We start from the raw sequence: 13,889 nt of genomic DNA on the forward strand, positions 1-13,889 counted from the left end.
TAAGAAATGTTTAAAAAACTCGCAGCAGTGTTTTATCGGGTTTAAAAATACGAGCTGTAGCCCTTAATGATTGGCTTAAGGTGATTCCCTTGTTTTGCACCGCGCATCCCATACTGCGCATAACATTGCGACTTCGGAGATGATGGCATTTCACGCTGGCCATCTAAAGAGAGGCAACAATGTTCGCTTTTGCTGTTCAAGAGCTTCCAAGTACAATCATGATAATTCCTCTTAGTTAAGGTGCTGTTTTGGAACGCGCCCCAGTCCTTTCCCGGAAAAAGATCACTTTGAAGCTGAAATTGCCCCTTTGCCACCCATTTATCATCGTGTTGCAAAGAAACGAGCACTGTGACCCCCCGCCCTCCCCCCCCGCCCCCCTCAATTTTTAATGGTCTCATATACTCGTAATAGGCACACAGAAAACATTTTTTAAAGACATATTTTAAGGAGAAAAAAAGTTGGATGGTAGAAGTTGTAGTATTTACATATAAATGACGTGATACTGCATTTGGAGACCGACACTGAGTGCAAGGTGATGACTGTAAACAATACCAGCCACTATATTTAAACTTTTTTGTTGAACCAGTCACTCATCAGAATTTCCCACCTCATCCTGTCGTTCTCTTGATCTTCGGTGGGCTTTTTCCCTCACACCTGAATTGTCATTTTCATCAAAGAAGTGAATAGCTGTTCCATCATCCATAATAATCCTGTCACACTCAAGGCGTCCTCCCTCAGCCGGTCGCGGCAGCTGAACGACAGTTCCTTCTCCCATGCTGTTGCCATTATCAGATCCTCTGCTACTGTTACTACCTTTTGCTGACAGTTTCTGATGAGGTTTCGTATCATCTGTATGCACTGGGCCATCTCTAGAACCCACAAGAACCAGTGCTGTGACAAAATTTAATGCAATGTAATACAATCTTAGCATTAAAATCTCTGCACTGCTACAGTAAAACCACCTAAAAGTATTAAAGAGTGATTTTAAAAAGTTTTTAAAAGTGCAAAGTAAGCAGTGGCAAAATGAGACCTACCTACCATTTTGGACAAAACTCGTTGGGAAAATGTGGCACTCTGATTTGTCAGTGATTAAGATTAAATTCTTCCTGCTTCCCCACCTCCCCCCACATTCCAATGTTGGTTAAAAAAACGGCCAAAGGTTTGCACAGTATTTTGTCTCATTATTACAACATTGGTAATAAGGGGGAAGAGGGGTAAGGACGGATATACTTTGTGAGTGCATGTCAAATGATGCCAAAGCTAGAATTTTTCCCAAGAGTTTTGTCTAAGATTGAAGGTGTAGGGGGGGGGGGGGGGGGAAGGCCACCATGGAAACTACTGTACTCTGAGCCTCGCTGTGCCAATGCCTTGCCAATGTCTTGCCAATGTCTTGCCAATGTCTTGCCCCTACCGCAGAGACCCTCTCCTGTATCCCAGTTCGAATTTACAGTACAGAACCATGCAAAACTAAGTTGACAGTCTCGACTCGATCATCACGAGAATTGAGGATCAAAAATCAATTCGAGAATCGAGACTTGATTCACTCGAAATCAAACTAGATCCTCGACACTTGATTCTCACAAAATCACGGACGTGAAACCTTGTCAGTTATTCATAATCAATTCAGCTTTCGCGAAAGCATTACTCCTCAATTAAATCACAACAGGAACTGCTTGATTCTCGACTGCCGTTCCTCGATCCTCGCGAGACTCGAGACTCGAAAGAGGTTGCACAGTACTGTAATTTCACGGTAGACACTGATCGGGAATTATTTTGTTCCTGCTCAGAATGACATCATTTCATAAACTAGACAGGGTAACAATGACACCAGCAAACACCTATAACTAAGTACTATTATTTATTACCCAGATAACAACATTTGGAAGTATTATTAGAAGGTTGTTTGGGTTGATTCTTGATTAGAAGAGTTTGACTAACCTGTCTGAATTTCAGCCACTTCAAAATGATTCACACAATTTTTTCCATTTTCTTTTAGCTTTGAAAGAGCTTCACTCAGCATTTTGCCCTCTGCTTCTTCCTTTTGTTGTCGTTCTATACGACGTTGCCTTGCACGCTCCAATTTTAACGATTCCTTTTCTTGCAGATGTCTTGCGATTTCCTTCAACAGCAAAGAAATGATGTCTCAGATCTATTTTTGTCAAACAGCCACTTCTGGAGGCTCTTAAAGTTAAGAGCAAGTGTTTGAAATTCTTTAAATTTCATTCTTTTGTCTGAGGCCGCGCAACATGAAATTTCAAGCATCCCAAACAATTATTACACCCACAACAGTCACAAAGAAGCAATACTAGTGCAATAATGCTGCAGAGATGATGCTTAATTAACCTTCTGTAGATAAATACATTGAGAAAACATTAAGTGATGGAGAAAATCTGACTTCTGCTGGCATTCAGATCTAACAAAAACAAAAGTTTGTCTTCATAAAAAATCATACTGTAAAATCCCAGTTACTATATTGAATTTTAGGTTTGACTCAAGTTCCTGTCATTCTGCTTGACTGACTGTCAGTCATATTACGGAGCTTACATGTAAGCACACAATGACATTGCAGAGTCACAGACGGCAACTGGATGTTAGCTGTTTTCCTTTTTAACTTGTCTTGGCACTACTACATTCACACTGCTAAGTATCTTTTCACAATTAGAGACGATTAGTTAAAAAATCTGATAGAGACCACAGTTGTCTGTCCTTGCGTGAAAAATGATCACTTCCGGTATCCGTCCATGCCTCAAAACATCGCGTGCTTAAGCTCCCAATTGACAATTGAATATAAACAATCATTAACTTTACTAGATCTATGACGATTCAAATTACACTAAACAAAGTTTCAATTCAACACAAAAACAAAATAAATGTTTTTTTGTCATTGTGAACATTTCTTTATACCAAAAAGTCTTGAATTTATCTATTCACGCCTAAAGCGCACCCAATTGGAGAGTAAAATCGTCTGGTGTTAGCCAGGGTAAAATTTACAAGTCTTACTCTCAGGTAGGGAAGAGTTACAGCTTGGTTTAGATTAGCTTTGTTGAGTTCCATCTCACATGAAGTGCCAGTGTCACACAAAAGAGCACGCTCCTTGAGAGTGCCCTTCCCTACCTGTGACATTAAATTGTACGTGTAAGTCATAATTTGAAAAATGAACTCTGAAGTTTGATTTTCAGTTGTCCTTTTTCTATTGCAATGCAACTACCTTAATCCTTCTTTGGGTGCATTACATCATTAAACAATACTATCGTTACACGAAGTTGCATCTCTGCGATTCTTTGTGAATAGTTCATGGGTTCCTCAGTGTCCAAACTAATTTTACGACCAAGGGGTTGCAAGACAGCATCTATCAGAAAATTTCTAATTTAATTTAATAATTATTATTAAAAGACTCGGGGTGCTGGCAACATTTCTGACAGTGTAAAAAGCAGTTTTACTTGACTTACATCATAGTTTAACCCATTGACTGCTGGGAGTTAGGAACGTTGCGTGACATCCAAAAAACGGCTGCGAGGGAGACTAGCTGGGAGTGAGACTTACCATATTTTAAACTGTACCATACAATACATTACATACTTAATTGACCGCTCCCCATAGGGGCTTTTCAGGGCCAATGAAACACAATGAAACGATGAAACAGAACAAGAACAACTGTGGAACAATAACTTAAACCAAGTAAGAAGAATGACAAGTCATTAAATCAGGATGATGATCTTAGTATGAATTGTGTAAGGAACAGCATCTTACATTCATCTAACTTAAGCCCTACTTTACCAAAAATGAGGGGATTTAAAATTGCTTCTCTTAATATCTGTAGCCTAACTTGCCATCATGACGAATTGTGTGTCTTCATGGAAGATAAAGCAATTGACATACTTGGATTGAACGAAACGAAATTGGATAAAACAATTCCCGATAGCCAGGTAGACATTGAGGGATACGATATACTCCGCCGCGATAGGAATAGAAATGGTGGTGGTGTAGCTTAGTACATTAGACAATCCTTGAATTACGTAAACAGACAAGACCTCTCCTCTCACGAAGATTTAGAAATTTTGACGGTTGAAATTAAAAAGCCCAAGTCCAGGCCATTCCTGCTGACAACTTGGTATAGACCTCCAGACTCGAAGGTTGAAATCTTTGAAAAATTCGAATCCTACTTGCTAAAACTTGATAAAGAAGATAAGGAGAGTATGATTGTTGGTGATACTAACTGTAATCTATTACCGCAAACGCCTGACCGCAATACTAAACACTTAAAGTTTATTACTGAAACGTACCAATACATTCAATTGATAGATCAGCCAACGAGAATCACTACTGCTATCAGAACACTAATCGATCACATATTCACTAACAAACCAGATATCATAACAAATCATGGGGTCTTACACGTTGGTATTTCTGACCACAGTCTTATCTATGCTATTCATAAACATAATACGACCAAAACTGATCCAAAGGTAATTGAACCTCGCCAATTTAAAAATTTTGATAGTGATGCCTTCATTGATGACATAAAAGAGACACCTTTCCATCTTGCTTCTCTTTTGGATGACCCAAACGAAAATTGGTTAGTTTGGAAATCTCTGTTCCTGGAAATTGCGAATAAACATGCTCCGATAAGGAAAAGAAAAGTGAAAAGTAAATCTTCACCGTGGATATCATCCGAACTGAGGCAGAAGATGAGAAAGCGTAATTTTCTAAAAAAGCAAGCAGTCAAGCTGAGTTCTCATCAAATGTGGAATGATTATAAAAAGGCACAAATCAGCACAGCTCTGCACAGCTCAATACATGTATCTGGTCTAAGAATGATAATTATCTACTCAGTTCTTGTTTTAATGTCACACCTCACTCAAAGAAATAATTCTTTACACCTAACCTTAAATTTAACTTCTTATCATAACTTCTTTAATTAATTTAAACACTGTAATATTACAAGTTTTGTGTAATAATCATAAGAAATTTATGCAAAATGCTTTTCCTTGCTCAATTACGCAGACATGAGAAGAAAACAAAAAGAAATAAACAGGAATGGAATTTTGTTGTTTCTGGATGTGCATGCATTCACAATTAATTACAAGAAGAAATCATGAAAAGCTCTCGAAAAACTTTTACTACTGTAGCTGCAGTACCTTGCATATGGGAAACAAAAACAATATTATTGCAAAAGCCAGATTAAGTTGACCTGAGGCAAACAGAAACAAAGGTTTTTTATCTCACCTCAGATAAAAACCATGGCCACCATGAAGTTTAAAGAAATTTGTTATTTTTGGCCTTAAAAATGCTGCCTTGTGTCAGCCACATGAGCTTTTACTTAGAGTACATACATGTATGTACATGTATGGATGTACAAGGTCTAAAATACTTTCAATAAACTTTTTTTATAGCAAGTACATTAAACTGAGAACCATTGAAAGCTGTAGGGATACTTGAAGCCTGGTTTTTAAGTTACAACATTTGAAGATTATATACTGTACTTGTAAAGTGATTCTCTATTTTTTTTAATTTGGGTAAAGGTATTTTCGTCAACACAGCCAAATTAAAAAAGAAATTGTAAAGAGCTCTGAAAACAGAAAGCAAAACCTGGGATGAGAAGAGAGATCAAAGGTTTTCAAAGTTTTTTTTTCAGAATTGTGATTTTTGCAGGTCCCACACCCATGTCTACACATAAGTTCAAGGTGTTGGCTACTACAGCTGCCCTCAGATTAAAAAGAGTAATTCACGACCTTGTTAATATATATGTTCAGGTCATTTTGTTTCTTAGGTTATTTTGCAACCAAACTAGGTCATTTTGTTTCAACCTAGGGCAACTTGTTTCAACCTAGACTGTCCATTTGGGGCAGGTATAAAACACAGGTCTCAGGTCATTGTTTTACCAATAGATAGCATCTTAAACATGCATTAAAGCTAACCTTAAGCCTAATTAGGCCTAAAGAAACATGTTTAGGCCTAATGTTTGCACTTGTGAATGGTTAGGGTTGTTTCCGAATTGGTATTGGTAAAACAATGACCTTTGACCTGTGTTTTGTAACTGCCCCAAACTGACAAGACAACTTGATCTAGGTTCAAACAAGTTGACCCATGGAGGTTGAAACAAAATGACCTAGTTTGGTTGCAATTTAACCTAAGGAACAAAATGTCCTACAGCATATATATGTAAATGTACGCAAACATCCCACGCCCAACATTAAAACATACATGTAGGTGCATGTCTTTAATTCATAAAAATTTTTAACTTCACTAACATATTGATGGGGCAAAGGACCACTTGTCTGTGCCTTCACTTAAGTGTACACTACATTTTTTACGATTAGCTCGTGCAGGTAATCAAGGCCATCAAGACATCTTTAAGAAAAGATGTGAAAAGCCCAACAATGGTGTTTTACATTGAAGATTACACATTGCAATAAACAGGACAGGCATACACATAAAATTAGTAAATTACTATTGGAGTATTTTACTGACTGAATACCAAAATGGCCACCAACAAACTATAATTCTTTCGTCTTTGTGTTAATTACGCTAACTTCATGTACATGTAGCCTCATTGACACATGTAAAATTGAAAGAATTTGGGCTGTAAAACTAGGCTACTTAAGCTAATTAACACAAAGCCAAAATAATAATTTGTTGGCAGCCATTTTTGCATTTGGTCAATTGGCATGAAATGAGGAAGAGGAACTGCTGGTCTGTGAGCCTTGCAAGTTTAATACAGCTGATTGCAAGTGAAGTATTTATATTATTGCAGACAGCAAGAGATAAATTATTGAGATCTGCAAAAAATCAAAACCTCAACTAAGTTTATTTGAGACATTAAGATGTGAAGACTGCAGCCAAGAAGATAAAGCTGACAACAGGTATTTCTCTGACTCCCAGCTATTATCTATATACTGGTATATGTACATATCCTATTAGTAAAAAATGTACATCAAAGAAAGCGTACATGTATTAACTTACATGTTGTGCACTTCAGCGACAGGCAAGATTTGTGCACTTCTTACTTCTTCCAAGTATGTAATTTTTGCTGCCTTCACATCTTCACGGACAGTTTTTCTTTCACTGCGATTTCTGAGATAATGATTTCCGACTGAAAAGAAGAGACAAGACTTGAGTAACAACAAAGACAGTTAAGCCTACAGCATTTTATTTTTTGCTATGTACTTTTTACTGCCATCATTGGTATTCACTGCCATACTTGACAGACTGCTGATGTGACCATGGGATTCCAAGGGAAGCAACCACAAGGGACATGAGTTTTAGTGTTATGTCCCTTGTAGGTGCATGTTATTGGTGACAAGGAGCTTTCTAACAATAACGATAATCAATTTATTTAAGTCTCACAGTTATTTAGCCGAGCACGAGTGCTCTACTAATAATTGGGAGACTACAAATCAACTGAAATCAGAACAAATCAAATGAAATGTTCAAATCAGACCAGGGACAAGCCACTTATTAGAGCTGCGCACAACAATGACAGCGATACAAGAAACACTAAGAATAAAAACAACAACATTTCATGCTAATTTTCACACTAACATTGAAAGGGTGAAATGTTTCAGCAATACCAACATTTCAAGAACTTTGGTCTACGCTACACAGGGAAACAGGAGCACAATAACACATGTGATAAGGGGACAAAGTTTCCTCTTAATTAAGTGGCCTCTGAGGTAACCCTCCGCACTCAAGCCCAACAGTGACTGGTAGCAGCAGAAAAGCTGATTTACAGTATAATTAAAACATGCATCAACTAATAGGGGTGGCGAATGATACCTCCAAAATATTGGCACTCACAAACTTTTCATCCTATCTTGAAATCTCGACAGCCTTTGCGAAGAGTCTCGAAGTCTTGTTTATATTACATTTATTTCCATGTGAATAAATGTTTTGGTCTCGGTCTCGGATTCACAAACATGGATCTCAGCATCTCGGCGAGTCTCGGATTTTACCATTTGAGACCCCTACTATTTTCTATAAAATTCCTTGATGACAACCTAATTGTGCTACGTAAAAAGAGTCATTACTCATCTTTTCCTGGAAATGTATTTTTTTATACATTGACTCTTCAATAGGGAAGTGATGTCGTCCAGTGGTTAGGGCGTTGGGTTTGCATGCGGTTGACCCGGGTTCAAATCCAGTTCTAACCTCTGATTTGGATTTGTTTCTGCATGTCACGGATTCAACTGGGGTTCTTAATCATGTTTCTTTCAAATTAATAAAAGTGGGGTGCCTGTGAACTAGCACTTCCACTATAAACAAAGCATTTACATTTTTACATTTACAATATGAATACAAAAATTATAAACTATGCTATCCTCCAAGTGACAAAATACACCTGTACCTCTGTAATACTGAAAACTAATGTTACACGTAGTTGTATCATTACAATTAGACAATCAAATCTTATTTATTACATTCTTCTTCTTGAAGTCGTTGTGCAAGGGCTCCATCTTCCCGCGCCATGAAATCTTGACATACTGAAAACAAACCCAACACAGATTTATCAAGTAAAGTGAAGGCTCCCTTCGTAAAGAACAAGCTACATGTACAAGGCTGATCTCAAAACCATAATAACAATTTCCTCACTCTTCGGGTGACCCCACCTGTAAAAAGCTGCTCAAATGACATCATGTGTAATGAGTATGACAAAACAGAACCAAGGATGTTCAAGAAAACAATATTGCTGATTGAATTAATAATAATCACACATGAAGCCCATTTTGTATCTGTACATACCACAACTTGTAAAAATGGCTTGAAAAACTATTTACACCTGTCCAGATTCTCAGAAAAGGAGAAAAATCCTGGTATATTGTCTTAAATCTATCAGAATTTATTTGTGGGTGATACGCAGTTCTGTTCCTAAGATGATACTTTGTTTCTTTCTTCTTTGGAATAATATTACTGAGCAGGCAGTCATGGTCAACCAAACATACCTTCAAAAGCTTCTTATCTCCCTTTTCTAAAAGATCTCGAATGGCAAGTACACATCATTTTGCACTTAGTTTTAATGGCTTGCGTTGTGTGTAATTTCATAGTATGTTTTAGAAAAGAGCTTTTAACCTTTTAATTTAACACAAAGGCTGTCACTTGATAATTTTTTTCTGACTGTCACAAGTGTGTGCAATATTTTAGTTTCAAATGTAATTTTTCGTGGTTTTCTAAACACCACATCCCGATATAGACAGAAAAAAACACTTGCAACTGGTAACTTTAAAGGCCATTAATTTTCTCACATTATTTAATTGACCTTGGACGAACAATAGCAAATCGATCTGCAAATAATAAATCATTGTTAAAAAATTAAAATTTAGCATTGTTATTTGTAGCTGACTTAATTAAAGATCTTTACCTTGGCCAAAAGATGAAATATTTTCCCAATTTCAATGAGGAAAAGATTTGTTTACCTTTTCATAGTGTTTTCTATTACCTTTAAAACTAATTAGGCGTTCTCTGCGATAATAGTTAGCTCATCAAATTGTTTTTTAGGATCACTGAGAATTTAATTGAACTTTTTTTCTGAACAACAATTGTTAGCGTTAAATTGTTAGACTACGCTTTTATAACAACTAATAGTAAGCTTATTTTTCCTACAACTTGCAACTTGCTGTCGATGATTTTAGGGCGCCACACCGTATGAAAACTTGACACATTCTAAAGAAATTCTTGGAGAGCAGATGCACCAATATCGATTTAAAAAATATAGTTTCACCGATGTAAACGTTTAACCGCAAGATAAGCACAGGGAACGCTTTACATCGCTCGCTCCCATAACTTTTTTTCTCAGGAACGAAATCATGAATCGATTCAAGAAGATTGACTTTTTGTCGTTTCAAGCACCGAATCTCTGGCTAAAATGTGACCTACTTAGTTTCTTCTTAAAGGGCTGTGAAAACATGTACACGATTAATAAAACAATTTCGCGGAAAGAGTAACAAAATGGCTGCCAAACCTTGACATTCGAGATCTTGCACTGCTAGGTTCTGTCTTAAATGACCTTTTCATCACTTTTTATTAACTGGTACCCCTCGGCTTCTTAGATTCACAGAAGTTTTATCGACAATTCTATGAGGTCGTGTTAGATATTTAAATGACACAAGGTTATGATGGAACGGTAAACAGCTGAACTATAGTCTTCGCTCTTCGAAGCTTTCGCTACGGCATAGAGATTTCGGACACAAAACAACCACAAGGAACAATAGCTTTTATATTATGCCTCCGAATTGTTAGAAGAAATAGCGGGAGGTCAAGAAACCCGTAAGACCAAAAGTTTTTGCTGACAAATTTGAAGGAGAGCTAAAGAAAAAGCTAAGCGTGCGCGTTCTCCGTTTTAAGCCTAACTACATGCCTCGCAAATCTAGTTGCAGACTTACTGCCGGAATGATTCAGTGGAATTCTCCAATGTCTACACTCTTTCATCAACTTTTCCTAAAACTAGACCCTCCGTGAGGGTACACTGGGTTGCCTGTGGTACGTGCACCGTTCCAGACAATTTTTTTCAAGTTGGGCGGACATTAAGAAGTCATACCAGACGAGGCCCTTTGACTCACAGGTCCTCAGACGTTCGTACGACGAAACAGACCTGTCCTTGCGTAATATGTAGCTCTAACAGTGCACGATATTGTTTTGGTATTGCCTATCATTGTAGTGCCATGGTAGAAGTCTTGGGTAAATAGTCTGAGAAGACATGTGATTACTAGCAAAGTACTGAACCCAGAAAGATTGAAGAAAATAAATGGGAAGTGAGAAACACTGGCTTCTGGGCTGACATGTTGATAAACTTCTTTTCATGCACCACAAGTTTAAGCGTGCCCTCTGAGCATCTGACAGCTTTGTAATACCGAGGTTCACTGAAATTAAGCCCTGTTGGGCGGGGTTAGTGTTTGGATGGGAGACCAAAATAAAATACACCTCATAAAACAGAAGCATCGGACCGAAAATACTATTAACGCTAACAAATGCGAACTCAGCAAGGTACAGATTTTGTTAGCTTGCTTTATGCAAAAACAAATATTGATGCAAAAGTAAATAAATAGTGATACACAGTTTTTAGAAAGAGCAGAAGGAAGTTTCCAGGACGATCGCTCGAGAATAACATATTTACGACATGAAAACAACATTTATTTTGAACCGTGAATATAGAATATAAAAAGTTACGATCAGCGACAAACATTTTGGGGGATTTTTGCAACGTTCAATTTTGTTATTGTACGTTTTGGCTGCACAAATAAATCGCAAAATCGAAAGTGACATCGCCGCAATTCAGCGGGCGCCGTGATTAAGTTACCGCGGCATGTTTACTCGCCAAACAGTGAAATATCTGTGTCAAATGATGGCAAGATACCGGGTTTTTGAAAGTTTCTTTTTCTGTCAAGTGTTATAAAGTTTGACAATGAAATGAGCGAAGTCAAAACAAAGATCACAATCGCCCAAGTCTTGTTTATGCAAAGTCAAAATTTACTCTCCAAGACGCGTACGACGTTATTTATTCGAACCAGGTAATTCCATCATTTTGGAAATAGCAGCTACTTTATTATTCAACTGCGTCACAATTTTTTACCGATTTTGGGGCTCATTTTGTTGAAACTCAAGCATGCTTCCAACAGGCCTGTGAACCCTTCCTGCTTACAGAGCATTTCTGAAAAACTTCTCCCATATCACATTTCAACCTTAAGCTCGAAAATTCAATACACAACATGATATTATAATTCACAAAGGCAGAAAATACCACAGAATCCTCTTCCAGCGAAAAATTTATTGAAACAAACAACATATTTGCTCTTAGAGGAGAAAACCTCTTCCTATTTCATTGCGTGCGTGAAGACAAGAAACTCAATCGTGTCAAATTACCATGTACTTCAGGTAAATACAGCTCACTTTGATTTCGTCTCGACGGGCGATAGATTGTTGTCGAAGTCCATTACTCGTCGCTTTTGAGATTTCTGCCTAGTTTATCCAACTGACTTTCCATTATTGAGCTCCATAAGGGTATATTTTGTTTAAGGATCCACTAAAACGCCATTCGCGTTACATGACTATCGACGCCATTGCAGGCTAAGTTAATGATTCTACTATGTCCACCAGAGAAATCTACGCAGTTCCACTACCCTCTCGATCCTAAGAAAATACGCGCAGAAGGCTCTATGCACAAAGACACCACTAACCAGGGGAGTGACAGGCAAGAATTTTACCGACACGGAAAAAAATACTAAAAAAAAACCGGAAATCTACCTATTTTCCGACTGGGTTTGCCATAGGGCAACCCAGTAAAAATAAGGACTGAGCAAAATTAAGAATCGATGCATGTGCTTGAACGAGCGAGGCTTCGAGATCACCTGAAATCACGCGCACTTGTCATGATTACAAGAACTTGTTTTGTTAATTATTTAACGGTGAATTCCTACCTTGGCGCACAGAAGGCCTCGCACATTCGTCTATTTCGGCCATGCTTCCACCCGCAATTCATTTGCGCGTAATAAAGGCCAAATAACCAATAATGGCATTAATTTACCTTAATGCAGTGCAACGGATATTTCGATGATAGAGGTTAAAAAGAGAAATTACATGGCCACGCGTGGATACCAATGCTGATATTATCTCTCACTCAACGGCTGAGTGCAGCGAACGGGTGCAAGATTAAATCAGCACAGGAAGTATGCATCAGCACCAGAAGATAAAAGTCGTATCCCCAAGAGTCTATGTGATGTTCCGTTTATCATACAGATACTGATGAAATGTTCAGATTAAAAACAATTTGTTTTATTCATTTCTGAAGTGACGAAATAGTACCCTGGATGCCAGAGGGTTTTTTTTTTCAAAGGTCCGAGAGTTTCCTACGTACGTGAGTTGGAGGCAATGACCGGGGGAGTGATAAAAAAGATGAATCACTCCTGAATTCCTGACAGGCTGATCAACAAGTATATACAATGCTCCAATAACAGTTGAGCGCTCTTCGAAAATCTGTGCACCTCAAGGAAAAATAAGAAAAAAAAATCATATTTTTTTCAATTCTCGGTTATGGCCTCCAGCTCGCGTTGCGCTCTCTCGGACCTTTGAAAAAAAAAAAAGTTCTTCTGGCACCCAGGTCCCAGGGTAGGAAAATAGTGGTCACCAACCGTTAAAACATGCGTCTTGTGCAACATTAAACAAGATATGAAACTTACAAAAACAAACATGATAATGTCAAATTGAGCTTTAAAAGTGATTTAGTAGAGAACAATAGATTTTTTTCGCTTGTACATTTTGTTTGATCATGTGATAATACTCAGGAGGTTTGGTCCTTTGTTTTGTTCAATATCTTAAAATGAAGGGGATACTCGCTTTTTATTGGCTAATTGTGTTAGTTACCACGACGACAAATACAAATTCGTGCGGTGAAGATAAATCTTTCAGCAAAAAGGAAAATCATACAATTTCATCAGTATTTATATAATAAAATGCAATAGCAAATGCTTGAACTGCGACCTCCGCTACTATTATTCTTCTTGGGCTAATAAAAGAGAGAGTGAAGGAACGACAACGGCAACGGCAACGAGAACGTCACATATTTGCATATTCAGAGGGCAAAAACAATAGCTTTGCACGCCCTGCATGTGCGTTTTTCACTTATTGTCCATTTCTTTGCCGTCGTCTGCAAAACAACAACGTGAAATAGCCAAATTTGAGGTTTTAAGTCAACAAGTCGCAGCGACAGGTCTCTGCGAAAAGTCGCTCCATGTGTACCTGCATAACAAGTCGCCGGGACACGACGCCTGTTCGGTGCACTTGTGGTGATCTCGTATGCGGGGCAAAAATAACTAGTTTTCTAATTAACAATTAGATTATTCGCTCTCGATTTCTATGAGGTGATAGCTGATGAGGCCGAAGGCCGAATCAACTATCACCTC

General features: G+C 37.9%; 1 long non-coding RNA gene across 2 annotated transcripts; it reads right to left on the reverse strand.

The window, feature by feature from the left end:
• Positions 1–1,602: 1,602 nt before the first annotated feature.
• On the reverse strand, positions 1,603–8,460 carry LOC137971253 (uncharacterized). 2 transcript variants are annotated; one of them, XR_011116945.1, is made up of 3 exons: positions 8,418–8,460; positions 6,964–7,093; positions 1,603–2,119 (listed from the first exon to the last, which is right to left on the reverse strand). It is a non-coding gene; the product is annotated as an uncharacterized lncRNA (long non-coding RNA). The 2 variants fall into 2 exon arrangements; XR_011116946.1 differs by lacking the exon at positions 1,603–2,119 and adding an exon at positions 6,643–6,779.
• Between the last annotated feature and the right edge of the window lie 5,429 nt (positions 8,461–13,889).

Source organism: Montipora foliosa, chromosome 9 (genome assembly GCF_036669935.1).
Source record: "Montipora foliosa isolate CH-2021 chromosome 9, ASM3666993v2, whole genome shotgun sequence".
In the NCBI taxonomy this organism is placed as follows: domain Eukaryota; kingdom Metazoa; phylum Cnidaria; class Anthozoa; order Scleractinia; family Acroporidae; genus Montipora; species Montipora foliosa.